This window comes from Ambystoma mexicanum, chromosome 3p (genome assembly GCF_040938575.1).
Source record: "Ambystoma mexicanum isolate Mex_15411 chromosome 3p, UKY_AmexF1_1, whole genome shotgun sequence".
Taxonomy (NCBI): domain Eukaryota; kingdom Metazoa; phylum Chordata; class Amphibia; order Caudata; family Ambystomatidae; genus Ambystoma; species Ambystoma mexicanum.
In genome coordinates, this window is record NC_090925.1 from 840620009 (window position 1) to 840634710 (window position 14702).

The window sequence follows — 14702 nt, forward strand, 5'->3', positions numbered from 1 at the left end:
AGCTCTGGACAGATCTTTGTAACGTTATAACATTATGCATGTTTCATCAACTTTCCATGCAAAAAATGTTAAGTGTTTATATAACGAAACCCTCTTCGATGAAAGGGTTTCAATGCATAAACACTTTGCACTTCATGTATGGCCATTCGATGAAACATTTTTCAATGAACAGGAAGACTAGAAACCTACATGGGCATAGTGCTGGATAGTGGGAGAAAGGTGATACATATGTGTGATGTTTTCACATGTTACAGTCATTGATTTTAACATTTTTTGGCTGGGTTTGCAGTGCAGGGTTTGTGATATGGGGTGCATGCTAGAGTGGCAGTTTTGGTGCTATCTTGTGTAGAATCTGCCCAGGAAAGATGGTACTCTAAGGGTGAGGTAGTGGAGAAGCTATTCCAGTTAAGCAATCATGTAGCATTCGGATGTCCATACCGGGTGGTAATGCCCCACACAGCCCAAGGTAATGGCAGGTTACCTGCCCAAAGAACAGGGCATTATGACGATTAGAATCCTGGCGCAAAGGTCCATGGTGCAACGCGTGAGGTAATAAAGGAAAAACATGGAAAGGAGGGGGAAGCTTGCAACCAGTGCATTCTGTTCGTGTGAAAAGAAGAAACACGACTGCTATGCACAAGGAAGCCAGGGTTCCAAGCGGAGTTGCACTTCCTTTTCCATGGCATGGATCTTGAGGTGCCAATGAGAGGCAGGCGGCAAGTACCGAAGACTAGGCCTGCAGAGTGCTGTTTTGGGAGTAGTTGCTGGATAAGAGGGTGAGCGTGAGCAGTGGGAAGAGGCATGGGAGGGGCAGGCTGACAGGAATTAGGCCCCACCGCCCAACTTCGAACATGGGCTTGCATCTGTTAATATAGGCTGTCATCGTGCATAGCTGATTGCCTGGTGGGAATCCCCTGCTTGCACATAAAACATGAGCTCTCCAGGCTCACCCTTCCATGTTGGCGATTTCACGTCACCGGGCTGGCTCCACCGATACAGCTATGAATTGGGCCCCGATGGAACTGTGTGATCTTGGCGAAGGTCGCAGACGGAGAGCCGAGCTGCGGGGCACTAGGAAGCAGATGAAGGTTGTTGCATTGCAATGACTATGCGAGAGCATGTATTCCTGAATGTGGACAGTGAGAAAAGAGGCAAGTCCTTTGGGAAATGTCCCGAACCTTCAGGTGCCGCGTGTAAAAGAAGCAGATCTGAAGGAACACGATTTGCAAGTCTTTATTTTCGGATTAAAGATGATAATGAAACAAAAAAATGAACTTGAGTGCAGACACGTATCGCTCGACACATTCCTGAGCAAATGATGAATACTTGCGCTGAATACTGCTCGCGTTGCGCCTGGAAACACATTTGCGCCTTGAAACACGCGCGAAACGGGGATTTGCGTGCCATTCTGCCCGCAAATCCCCATTCGTCAAACAGGGATTTGCGGGCAGAATGGCACGCAAATCCCCGTTTTAAACGCAAATAATTCCATGAATTGGCGCCATTGTGTATAGGCGCATTATAAATAACACAACGACCAACCAATCCTACTTAATTAATTGAAGGACCGTTTGGTATTCAGTATTAGACAACATCTAACGTTTTCTGCAGGGCCCTCGAAAAACACGCACAAAACAAATAACCTTTTCCTAAATCCCACAGTGACAAATCTTAAAAAAAACAGACAGGCGTAGAAGGCAAAAGTCTGCCAAACCACACGAAAGCCACACTTTTGAAGGGTCAGCTCAACCCTGTAGATGATTCTCTTTCTTACGCCAGTTTATTTATTTCAAACAACATATATAGAAACATTCACTAAAATTCAGAAACAAGTCAGCATACAAAACCACTTTAACTTTTTGGGCGACCATTGTTAGTAAGTGCATTATTCTACAATCATGTTTCTAAACATCTTCAGTACATGGATCCTAACAATTGCAGTCACTCTTTCTTGCACAAACAAAAACCCTTCTATGTCACAAATTTCTCAGTGCCATCTGATTTAGTAGCAATGCAACTATTAACATTAGACACTGGTCGCCGGGTTGTTGTCAGCCCAGCTTGCCAAGACTGTGTATTTTCAGGGGTATTCTCGATCTGCATATCACAAAATGACATATCATATCTACTATCTGTTGACACACTTTGTTTTCGGCCACCCCCTCATGTACAGTCAAACATGTGCTGCCCCAATCAGTAACATCTGGCCTCCATCAGGACAAAAACAAATATTAAATGCCACATGCGCACCCCTCTTTTCTTGTTTTTTCATATTTTCATTATACTTGACAACCTGTAAGAACATTTATACAAACTGGTAAACACACTATGGGCCTCATTATAAGTTTGCCAGTCCGGTAACAATGGTACCGGTAAGCTTGCCAGTACCGTTGTTACCGGACCGGCAAACTACGAGTTCTGCTTGCGGGTGCCTTCCCGCCCAACAGGTCTGACCTGGCGGGCGTACCGGCACCCGTGAGCAGAGCATGTCGGATGCACCGGCACCATTCTGAATGCATGCGACCTCCCAATTCCCATTGAGCCCTATGGGGAATGGGAATGGGGAGCATTTCATTCTCTCGCCCGCGAATGAGCAATTACCGGGTCCGGCAGGGCTGTAATAACCCGGTAATTGCCCATTCGCGGGCACCAGAAAAATCCGCAAGTTTGGCGGGAGCCTGCCTGTTTTACCGGCAAGGCTACCGCAAAACTTGTAATGAGGCCCTATATCATATAGCTCAGACCCTCAACACAAATTACACAGGCCGCCGTAGCGGCTGTGTAGTTATGGTTAAGTTGTTAAACCCATAGGAAGAGCACTTTTTGGGCGGCTTATAACTTCGCTCCCCCTGGAGGAATCCTCACCAAACTTTGCAAAAAAAGTATATGGCCCACTCTGAATATTTTGCAAACGTTTGGTGAGGTTTGGTCTGGGGGGGGCAAGGTTATAGGGGGGTTCCCAAAATTTCTGTCGTGCCTACAGCCCAAACCGCTGCACAGATTTTCACCAGATTTGCGGCAGGAGTGGCGGCTTGCTCCAAAAAGCGTGCTTTTGTAAATTTGGTGAAAATCAAGTAGTAGTTTTTTTTAAAACGACCAAAAAGTAGGTCTAAAAAAATGTGTGATATCTATGTCTGCTCTGCGGACACACTTACCTGTTTGCTCCGCGGACAGGATAGCGATTGGCTAATCGGCTTGTGTCATGTCCGCGGATACGCGACGGGATCTCTGATTGGCTGGGATGAGGCGCGTCAAATTGTTCGATGCGCCCGCCATATTGGATGCGTGGACATGCGCTGGAAGTGAGCATAAATCCTATTTTGGGAGGGTGTTGGTGTGTATGAGTGCTTGGAGAGGGTGGGGGAGTAAGAGATGGGTCAAATGCTGTATTTGTTTAGGTGAGAGAAGGCCATGATGTGTTCGCGGTGTCCGCAGTCACCGCGGTTGTCCACGGGCATACTAGACACTGGGCGCACTACTGGCTATTTTAGTTTAGTATGATGTTGGTTTTGGGTCGTTAGAAGAGCATTGGGTGAAGAGGGTATGTAATGAAGAGTTTGTACGTTGGTTGTAATTATTTTTTAGATGGTTAATTGAAGTGCATAGTTTTGAGGTGGATGTATTATGTTTTTGGGTTGTGGTCATTTGGTAGGTGTTTGTTTCTATGGGTGTGTTATGCTTGCGGTGGTTGTGGCCAGGGCCTAGAGTCTTGGGTGCATGGCCGATGGCCGTAGGCCAGGCACCCAAGACTCTAGGCCCTGGCCATAACTACCGCAGCAGAACTCTACAATGCTACCATACATTTTGATTGTGGTATGTGGGCTGCTTAGGGGATATGTTTTCAAAAATGAAAGTACTGATTGGTACTAGTGTAATAGTGTTTATAGGATAGTGAGATGATGTGTGTTTTTTTGTTGGATTGTGTTCAGATTGTTGGTATTGAACACTCTAGGCATTTTGGGTTGTATTTATTGGTGAGGTGTTAGTTTACATGGCTGTGTTATGTTGCGGTGTTTGTGAATTTAATTATTATATACTACATTTTTTCTTTCCAGGACCTGGCCAAAACTCTACATACAGCCTCAACAGTCAAGATTGTAGTGTTTGGCAACAAGCGCTGCAGCATAAGATACCTATGGAAGCAAACATTTTGGATTGTGGTTTATTGTCAAGTGTTTGCTTGAATGGGTGTGTTGTGCTGTGGTGTTTGTGGTGTTTGTGAGTCCAATCATTATATACTTACTGTTTGACCTTTTGTGGTTGTATGCAGTTAGTTAGCAGGATAGTTGGAGCCCACATTCTTTTTCAATCACTGTGATAAAAGAAAAAAATCACATGTTAGTGTAGGTAGTGTAGGTAGTTTATAATGAGTATTGCATTGCATAGTAGACATTTCTGTATTTTGTCGACCCTCGTAGTTAGTACTTTAGGAGTACTATAGTTAAAAAAAATCCATGCTGGATTAAAAAAAAAAAAACTTTCTACGTTGTGGTACAACATATTTCTATCATTGATTTCAATCGGAGGAATTGAATAGGTGTATGGTTTTTCATTTGGAAGTGGTGGTAGTATTGTTGCAATTAGATAGCAGTTGGTGTACTCTATTTGTTTATTTATTTTTCCATTTTAGTGGTATTCATCTAACTGTTGGCTTGTTGCAGATTTTTGGGTCAGTTAGATACCCGTTGGTGTATTCTGTTTATTTCTTGTTTAATTTTAGTGGTATTCATTTATCTGTTTCTTTGATGCAGATTCTTGGGGCAGTTAGGTACCTGTTGGCATATTCTAACTGGTCATAGTTTTGAAGTTCAAGTTTTGTTTATGTTCATACACAAATTAGTTATTAAATTTTGGTTTTAAGAATATTAAGTAAGCGTTTACAAGATTTGCTGGTATCTCTGCTTTAGAGTAATGGTACTTATATTACATTCAAACCATCCACAATTCTTTTTTATATATGCAGTGTAGTGACCTGCATTGGTTGTGTCTCCTGCGTGGTAGCTTATACCTATTTTTGTGAAGGTTTTCTTACCAAGTCATACTTGACCATATGTGAATCCAGTCATTTTGCAGTTGTTTTTGGTACCATCTGCACTATAACGTAAAAACATCTGTATTTGTAAGGTGGAACGATTATGGGAATTGCAGGTAGTACGTAATCTGCCTGGTTTGCATTTTGTACAAGTTGCTGAAATGGAATGGAATCACAGTTGGATATGGATACATACGCAAAGCATTCATTAGGAACTTCTTCTTGTACTCCATGCCTGCAAAGAGTGCATGTATGTTTCCACATGTATGAAATCTGGAAGATTTCATGTATAGATATGTTTTTGTTTTCTAGTAATTGTAGCAAGTACATTAGAAATTCTTGTGGATCTTCTTGTGAGTTTATAGTGAATTTGACCATTCCAGCACAGTAGTCCAATTCCTGTCTTATTCCATGAACACTAAGTGTTGTCAAGATTGTTGGTTGCATTTCTATGAAGGACTAACATTTGCAAACACAATTGGTCTGTACCGTGTAAATAAATGTCAATAATTGGTGACAATTGGAATAGAATATTTATTGCTGCATTTGCGTAGCAATTTACAGCAGTCATATTTGAAAATTTGAATGGACCTGACAGTTCTGTGTCCAAGTCATTTGTTTGGAGTTTGTGTTGCTTCTTTGAAGAGGTAGTTGAGTTACTTTGAGCAGTAGATTCTTATTTGGTTGTGGTCCTTGATTAAGTATTACCTTCTTTTACTTTCTTTGGAATCTTTTACTTTCTTTGGAGCAATTCCTGTGAGATCCTGCATATATTGAGTCTGAAGTAGTTTTCTTTTACAACGTTTTGCTTTTTGTTGAACAGGATAGGTTTTTAAATGGGGGTGTAGAGTTAAACGCATATTGTATTCTAGAATGCAAGAAATATCAGCATTTACTTTACTTGCATCAAAGTTGATTAGAAATAGTCTGTCAAGTTTACGTTAGCATGATAGTACTACATAGCTCATGCCTTCTTTAAAGACTGTGCTACCAATATCTATCAATGCTTTATCTAGGGTAAAACCTTGTGATATGTGAATGGTGACTGCGTGTGCTAGAGTTAGAGAAAATTGTTCTTTGTGTATATACATGTCTTTAAAAAGAAGGAAGCGGGCAGTTGAGCGTCCTATCGTTTTAACTTCAGATAGTTTGTCAAAGAGAATATTGACAAATTGAATATTGTTGTCACGTGGGTATGTTTGAAAGTCAACAACTGTACCAAGTGCTCAATTAACTAGTCCTTGGTCCACGTCAAAGTTACGTTTAAGCATTACTCTACAGTTTAAAGATAATTTTAATATTTTCATCAAACCAGCTGTGTTAGAGATAGAGTTTTCCAAGATGTCTAGCCTTGATGTGGCTTTTTGACACATGGGTAGTGTCATACCATGTACGTCCAGTTTGTTTGTGGAGGCAATTTGAACTATTGGTTGCATTTCTTTTTTTTAACATTGTTTCATTAAATTTTGAACAGCTTGTAAGAGTTGGCATCAAGGACATACAATTGACATTTTTGTGTGCTAATTGTTCCATGTCATCAGTAGCACATGAGTTATGGCCATAGAGTGCATGGATGTGCCTGGTTTTTAATATAGTTTGTGCCTCTTGCGATAGTACACCAACTCTAATACTTTTTAAAATGTTGGCATATGTCAGGTCTGCCGACTGCCACATATTTTCAGTTAATTCACTGTATTGGAAATGTTGCCAAAGGTTGACATTTTCTATGCTACCAAGAGTTTTATGGCACAGTTTGTGCCCTAAGGTTTTAAAAATAGGTTCAGCTTTCACTTGTGTTAATTGAAGAAGATCTCCAAAAACAATAATGCGTCTTCCTCTAAAGAGCTCTTCGTAGACTGTTTTGAGGACCTCTTGTAGTCTGAGGTGAATTAAAGCCAATATTTGGTTGGGGACCATGCTCACCTCATCTATTAGCAGCATTTTCATTTGTGTGAAAACTCTGTGTAGTTCCATTGCAGCTTCTGTAGAAAGTTTGTAATATCTAATTTGTTTTGGTGTTCTACTGGAAGGAGTAGTAATCGGTGTAAAGTCACACCGCCTATGTTGTAGGAAGCTAAACCTGTGGGGGCAGTTACAACAGCTGACAGTTTGCTGTTTGTCAATTGTTGGAGGAACTTGCTGATGATTTTGATTAAGAATGTTTGGCCGGAACCAGTTGACCACTCACGTATAGCAGTATAGGTTTGTAGTCTTGGCAAGTACAGTTTTTATGTTCATGTTGCACACCATGTTCAATTTGTTTTGTTATTTCTTGGAAAATACTACGCTGCTCAGTGTTTAGTTGTGATTTCAGTACAGCAAAGTCTTTTGTAGATTGCTCATACTGACACATGGGGCCTCATTAAGAGAATGGAGGTAGCCATGGAGCTATTAGCTCCATGGCTGCCTCCGTTCCGGGCTCCATTACCGGGTTCCTACAATGGGGACTTACCGGATTAATCCGAGATAGGAGGACCGGTAAGTCCTCCATGCAGGAACCCATCCCCATTTGAGCCCCCATGGGGCTCAATGGGAATGGGGAGGGAGGTAATAACGGGCAGAGTACAACTTGCCCGTTATTGTCTCCTTCTTCCCCTCGTGGGACACGGAAAGCACACCTGGTTTTACCAGGCGTGCGATCCGGGTCCCGTGATGAGAAGCTCGTAATCGGTGTTCCCGGATTGAAGGGGGCCGGTCCTGTACCGGCCCCCTTCAATCCGGGAGCGCCAGGGTTATAATGAGGCCCATGGTGTTTTCTACTTCGGTCATGGCTAATTCTGCCTCATTTGCTATTAGTGGCTGTCCAAGTGGTTCTTGGCTTCCTGTTACAGAAGGTTGACTACTACCAGGAGTGTCCACATCTAGTTGGGCCTGGAGTTCTTCTTTCTGTTGCTGTTCATTGTGCAACATTGTTTGGTACTGTGTAAAGTTTATGTCTGTTATAGGGATTTCATTTGCTTTGAAAGCATCTTCATAGGAGTCATACGTATCCAGTAACTCTTCTTCTTTTCTCCATGGTTTAAAAAGTTGTAGTAGGGACATGTAATACAGTTCTTTATATTGAGGAGTTTTAAATGACAATTTGATATGATTAATTAAGCTGCATTTGGTAGGTTTCACTAAGCTGCCTTCACAATGTGCTACTCTGTATCTACCTTTCTTTTTATCTGGTTTAATATTATTTTTGTATGTGAAGTTTTATGCTACATGGTAGACACACATGGTTTCCAAAGTGATACTCCTGTTTGGGTAGTATGTGTCTAGTAAATTGTTTTTCAAAATGTTTTGGCTGTTGGGATCATTTTTGGCTATTGTTTCTATGTCCTCATATGATTTGAGAACTCTTTTTCTATATTTAGCAGGACCAAGACTTAGCCATACTATATTGTCAGATTTTCCATACAAGTGTTAGGCCCAAGGGCTAAACACAGAAGTGGTGCCTTGACACGTCGTGAAGCAATTGAGTCTTTCTGACAATATATCCCTCAAGAGTACAAAAGGACAGATTGAGGTGAGTATTGCCCGAAAATATTTGGTACACCCTGGTACCCACACAGCTGGCTGGAAAGGAAAAAAACAAGGATTAATGCACAGTTCAAGGCAGTGGTGGAACTAGGCGAGATTAATACTGTTACTCACAAGTGAAGAATGAGAGATATGACTAAGGTTTTCCAAGCTGGGATGATGAGTACCCAGGGAAAAACAGAGGTAGCAATTACTGGGGGGCAAACAAGATAGGGAAGAGCAAAAGACTCCAACAGTATTTGGATTAGCGATAGAAGGATGTTAGGTGTCTTGGAGTGTTTCTGAAGAGAGGAATCTCGGGAGCACAAATGTCTTGTTGACTATTCCTGCCGGCACAAGGGCGCCTAAACACAGTATTTTGATCCTTGCGCCGTTGCGCTAATGACCCCTGAGTTCTTTAAAGTCTTCAGACAGGAGAAGAAGTGAAGATGTGAACAACCGTTGAAAGTTCCAGATTAGTGACGATCCAGTAAACTTATGCAGTCCAATAAGCGTTCCGAGTTGGCAGCAGGTAGACAAGTTGTAGAGGGCTTTAAGCGTGTACAATCCAGTAAACGTTCTGAGTTGGCAACAGGCAGGCTACATGTAGCGGGCTTAAGCGGGTGCAGTCCGATAAGCGTTCCGAGTTGGCAACAGGCAAACAAGTCAAAGCAAAATCAGGAGACGAAGCAAGGAAGTCGAAATACGGACCAGAGGATTGAAAACCAGGAAAACAAGGTAACAGCAAGATGTAGAGCTTTCAGAACAAATTCAGAAACTCTGTCGTGCAGAGTGGGTGGGGTTTGTATAACAAACAGCTGACTGCACGCACACGTGCCACCTTAATCTTGAAGGCATATGCGTATGCAATGGAAGCCAACGTTTCCATGCCAGCCATAGCCTGCTCTGAAGGAACGCGTGCTTCTGGATGAACAAGTTTTCTGAGGGCTTAGTTTGAGTTCCAGATTTTTAGGAATACAGGCAGATTTGCTGGAGGCAGGGGAGTGTTTCCTCTTGTGTGTACCTGGTGCAAGACATGACGAGGAAGAACTGAGCGGAACCCTGACAACAAGGCAGTACCGGTTAAATGGTCTACAGCTTCATAGCAGCCCCATTCTCTGTGAGAGAGCATTTTTATGCCTAAGCTGTACAATTTCTGCGATAGTGTTTTTCAGATGATATCTCATCCCAGAGGTCCTGAAGCTCTGTTTTCTCTGCTTTGGTTAAGTAGTTTGTGACATATTGTGCAACTGCAGTGGAATTGTCTGCAATGTACTGCACATCTATGTTTGCATTCCATAGGAGGGCAATGATTGCATTGTAATCATTGATGTATTTTGATTCTTCTTCTGTTCTTTTTATGTAATATGTGTTCTTAGGTGATTTACCTTTGACACTATGGGCCTCATTCCGAGGTTGGAGGTAGCCATGGCACTATTAGTGCCATGCTACCCCCTTACCGCATACTGGGTCCGGGTTCCCTGAATGGGGAATTACCGGGCCATTCCAACCTTGGAGGACCCAGTATTTCCCCATTCAGGGAACCCATCCCCATTCCCATTCGATCCCCCATAGGGCTCAATGGGAATGGGGACCATGCTAACAATGGGCCTGTTGTTAGCATGTTGGTCCTTTAACGGCTCCCACTAAGGGTGTCTGGTAAAACCAGCCGCCCTTAGCGGGACCCACTAAAGAACCTCGTAATGCGGTGGTAAGGGGTTAATGGCACCAGCACCCTTACCAGCACCGTTAACCCCTTACCACCCACCTCGGAATGAGGCCCTATGTCTAACTGAAGACATGAAGTTGTTTACTTGGCCTGCTGTTGAAACTGGTCTATGGAAACCAAAGCAGCATTTGGTGTAGTATTTCCTTGTTTTTATATTTGCAAGGACAATATTTCCCACATTTGTGTCTTTGAAATTGTAAAATTTGTGCATGAAGGTCACTATGTGTTGTTTGTGAAGGGATTTCACAAGTGACATATTTTTGGATGAACTGCAAAACAGTGGCATCACTATCCTGACCAAATTTAGGAGCATCTTTAATCCACAAAAGCATGTGGATGTGTGGTGCTCCTGTGGCTTGGTATTCTTTTCTCCAAAAGAAGTGTTGCACTTCTCCGAGGGGAGGAACAGTTTTATTATATATGAAGTGTAGCATAGCAATGAAGCGATGATGGAAATATCTTGATACATTCACAGGAGCTAGAGAGCAGAGTTCTCCTGGTGTTTTTATATCTATGTTTGTTTTGTGTTTGTTTGCTATGCGTAGGAAATTGTGTAAATCTTCCCATGCATATTCTGCCAAGGTTTCTTATCATACAGCGTACATCTCAGTGACGTCGGAACCAGTATTCTTTTGTACCGCGCATGTTTGCTAAAAGATTTGTAATGCTTGACTGTAAAATCTCATCTTTTTCTTGCACTTTTGTAGTAATTCCATAGCTGACATATTTTGAAAATGGGTACCTGATTTCAATGTGTGTGCAACTCCGTAGCATAGAGTTGCTAGTTCACTTTCAAAGAGAAGGTGGAATATGTATTCCACGTTTTGTCGGAATCTGGGGTCTTCAGAATACATTCGTAAAGAGCAGTATTCTGATGCTGTTATTTGTGTGGGTCTATCATCGTACCGTCCTCCTTTTCCATTAGGAAAGAGTACAGGAAAGGCACATGCTGCTATACTTTTTCCCCATATGCTGATTGGAGATCCTTTGGCTTGTCACATTTGGTACGTTTCCAGTGCACCATCTATGTATGGTGTCTTTAGAGTGTAATGGGTGAATTGTATAATGGTCTAAAATATTGGATTCTGTAGCAGGATCTAGACATTGAAATTGACCAGGTCTGATGACTCTCGAATTATTTCAGTGGTTTCCCTCAGGTTTTCTTCAAAATTCATTTCTCTGTAGTATTCATTGTTGTCTTTTAGATATTGCAGGGCTTGTCTAACTTTATGTAAGTCCACGAGTTGTTGCCAAATAGTTTTTTTTTTGTAAGTACGCCATTTACTAAGATAATTAAAGATTGATCTATTAGATGTTGTACTCCCAGAGTGTGTACATTTTCTTTGAGATCTAATGGCTAATAAACTACTTTGCCATGAATGCCTTTCACTAATTCAGAGGGAGGTAGTTTTGCTGTTTTTGGTTGAAGGCGTATTATTGCTTGAAATGGGTGCACTGTTTGCATTGTGATGCTCTCATATAAATTGAGTTGTAGCAGGGGTTTTGGTAATGGGAATAAAGTTATTTGTGATGGCACATGAAGGTGTTTGGTTGTTTCAAGTTTTGCAGTGCAGTAACTGCAAAGTATTAAGGGGTCAGTAATCTCGTATTTGTTTTCTGCTATAAGATAGAGAGCTAATTGGAACCATTTGGAATCTTCATTGTCTTCTATTTTGTACATTATGTCTACAGTTTTCGTGCTATTTTTTTTATAAAAAGTCCTGCGACAACACACACACATGGTTTGGTACTTCAGCAGATGTACTTTTAAACTTTAATATTTCTTTTTTTGTATGTGTATAAAAGAAGGTTTCCATCTGTACAGTTGTTGCTAGTCTGTTGTAAATCTATTGCATTTTGTAAGTGGCTTTCAATTCCAAAATTGTTTGTCTGGATATGCTCTATTTCTTCAAGTAGTTGGTTGGCTGTACCATATAGAACATTGTTATTTAAATTGGCTAGTGCTAAAGCAGGACTTTTGGCATAGTACAGTTTATGGACCAGATTTCTTATAGTTGAATGATGTGTTGATAACATTTTGATATGGTGGAAGGTGCTTTTGCAAATAGGCCCACAAATGCAGGCTAATGTGTAGTCCTGTGTATTTGCGTACTGGACAGGGGTCCATATTTTGTAGTTGTTTAATTTTGAATTTGTCTTTGCCTTTCACATACTGTGTGAGGAACTGGCGTAAAGATTTGAAAGATTTTTTGGCAATGTTAAACATTGATGTGCACTGCCATTTGTAGACTGGACGTATTGGTTCAGTGGAATTTATAGGTGATACTGAGTTTTCTGGGGATATTTTTGTGAGTAGCGTTTCTTGTTCCATAATGGTATTAAGTTTTTCATACCCTCGTCCACTGCTATGTATGGCAATTGGGTTTGTTTGCTTTTGTTTGTATGCTTCTTCATTGAAATATGGTTCTGTGCTTGTGGTATGACTCCATTCACCTCCACAGATGTTTGTGAAGTTATATTTGTTGATATTCCGTTTATTAAGAAGTCTTTTTTTGTAGTTTAGTACTTAGAACAACACTGTTTAAAACTAAAATAAATAATTTCCTTTTGAGAAGGATTGCACTGTCTATAAGAGCTTTTAGGATTAATTTTCTACGGTAGGTTTTAAGGGTTGTGGGTGATTTCTCTCCTGTTTTTGTAAGGTTCCGAAGAACTCTGTGGCAGAGCATTTTATTGGTATGCTTACTTGCCGCTACATCAAGATTTGTAGGTGCAGTGTTAGCACTACTGGTAGCTGCAGTCGTGTTAATCACTTTCTGTTTTGTTTTACATTTTGAAAGAGGAGGCAAAGTTTCTATATTGGAAGCTTGTTTTGTTTTGCTCAATGACTGTATTAGCTGTTTTGTTTGAACTTTTTGTACAAATACTGCTAGAGGTGGATGGTTATTTTGGAGAGTTTTACTTTGATTTCGTTTACTTTTGCGTTGCTTTCTAAGGAGTTTAATTTTGGTAGGCATTCTTTGGGGTCTGTTGGAGAAAAAATAAAGTGTGGGTTGGGATTTTGTGCATTGTATGTGTGCTTTGTGCATGAGTGTCTGGGTATGATGGTAAGGATGCATGTAGAGATGTGTGATTGTGCAATGTGCTGCTACACAAGGTTGGGAAGGCTATTCTTGTATGTGTGTTACTATACTGGTGTTCAGATTGCAATAGAAAGTATGGAGCTGGTGAGGGGAAGCACTAATACTGAATATAATGCTGCAGGGTTAATACAATTGTTTGTTCTAGAATTCTACAGCACTTACTTTTTTGGATGGAAACAGTAGGTTTCTTCTGAGTTCTCGTTCGTACTTCAGACAGTGTTGCTTTTCAGGAGAGTGGTCTTCACTGTAATTATGAAAGAAAGAAGTTAGAAAATATGTGTGTTAATACCATTGTTATTAATGTAGACATGCATTTCTTTGTTTTTGCAGTGGAAGTGCTTTCTGATAACTGTGCATAGCATGTACATGCACTTATCTTTGCCTATGTGTATTCTGCATATTTTATTTAGAATCTGTTAGTTGAATGTGCTTTAGAAATGAGTACAATAGTAAGCACACAGAGCACACTTGGCTTCGTAAGGTGGTGGTATTGGATGTTAGGAGACAGAAGAAATAATCATATGCTTTGTTTGCTATTTTTACAGGGTAAATGGCAGGAACTGTATGGAAAAGTATGCAATGTATGTATTTGTGAAGGTGTGGGAAATAAATCAGATGGATTTGATGGGGTCAGCAGATTATTACTCAGTAGGTAATTACTAAATTACTGGGTTATTCTGTGGTGCTTGGAGATGAGAGAGTCTGAAATAAAGTAAGGGTTGCAAGGAAGAATCTGGTGCTTGTGTTGCAGACTGAAGGGAAGGGGGAGATGTTGTATGTCTTTCTTTACAACACTGTATATGGTTGTAGATGATGTGATAGATATGACTGCACCTGTGCATAGTTGAATGCTGTTGTGAAATCTAGAACGGAATGGGCAACCAGCTGGAATGAGAGAGCTGTGTAGATTGGAAGAACAGTTGTAGAGGCAGTGGTGTTGTTTCAGCTGGGAGCCTTTCAAATGATATTGGCTATCTGTGTTTATAAATAAAGATGCATGTACTCATCCTGGCTGTGTGTAATTTTATAACACACTAGAAAGCCTTTTTCATAATTATACTGTTATTTCTCCCACCTTTAACATGAAATGGCACTTTGTTAGATAGCTGTGTGTGTTGTGTCTGGTTACTAATATAGTCATTTGTAAAGGAAGTTGAAATGATAGAATGTATGTGAAATGTGCAGAATGTATAGAAATAAATGTTATGTACATCTTATGCACTATAATGCATCAAATGCTATCATGGTTGAAATGTGGTTAAACACGTGGCAATGGTTACAGAAATGAAAGAATGAATGAAGAAAATAACAGTTTGCACACTGCAGTTAATAA

The 14702-nt window shown here is 40.8% G+C and overlaps 1 long non-coding RNA gene across 1 annotated transcript in view; it reads left to right on the forward strand.

Moving 5' to 3' along the window:
- The window catches only part of LOC138579624 (uncharacterized), a 195830-nt gene that overhangs the window by 128399 nt on the left and 52729 nt on the right, over positions 1-14702 (forward strand). The window lies entirely within an intron of this gene.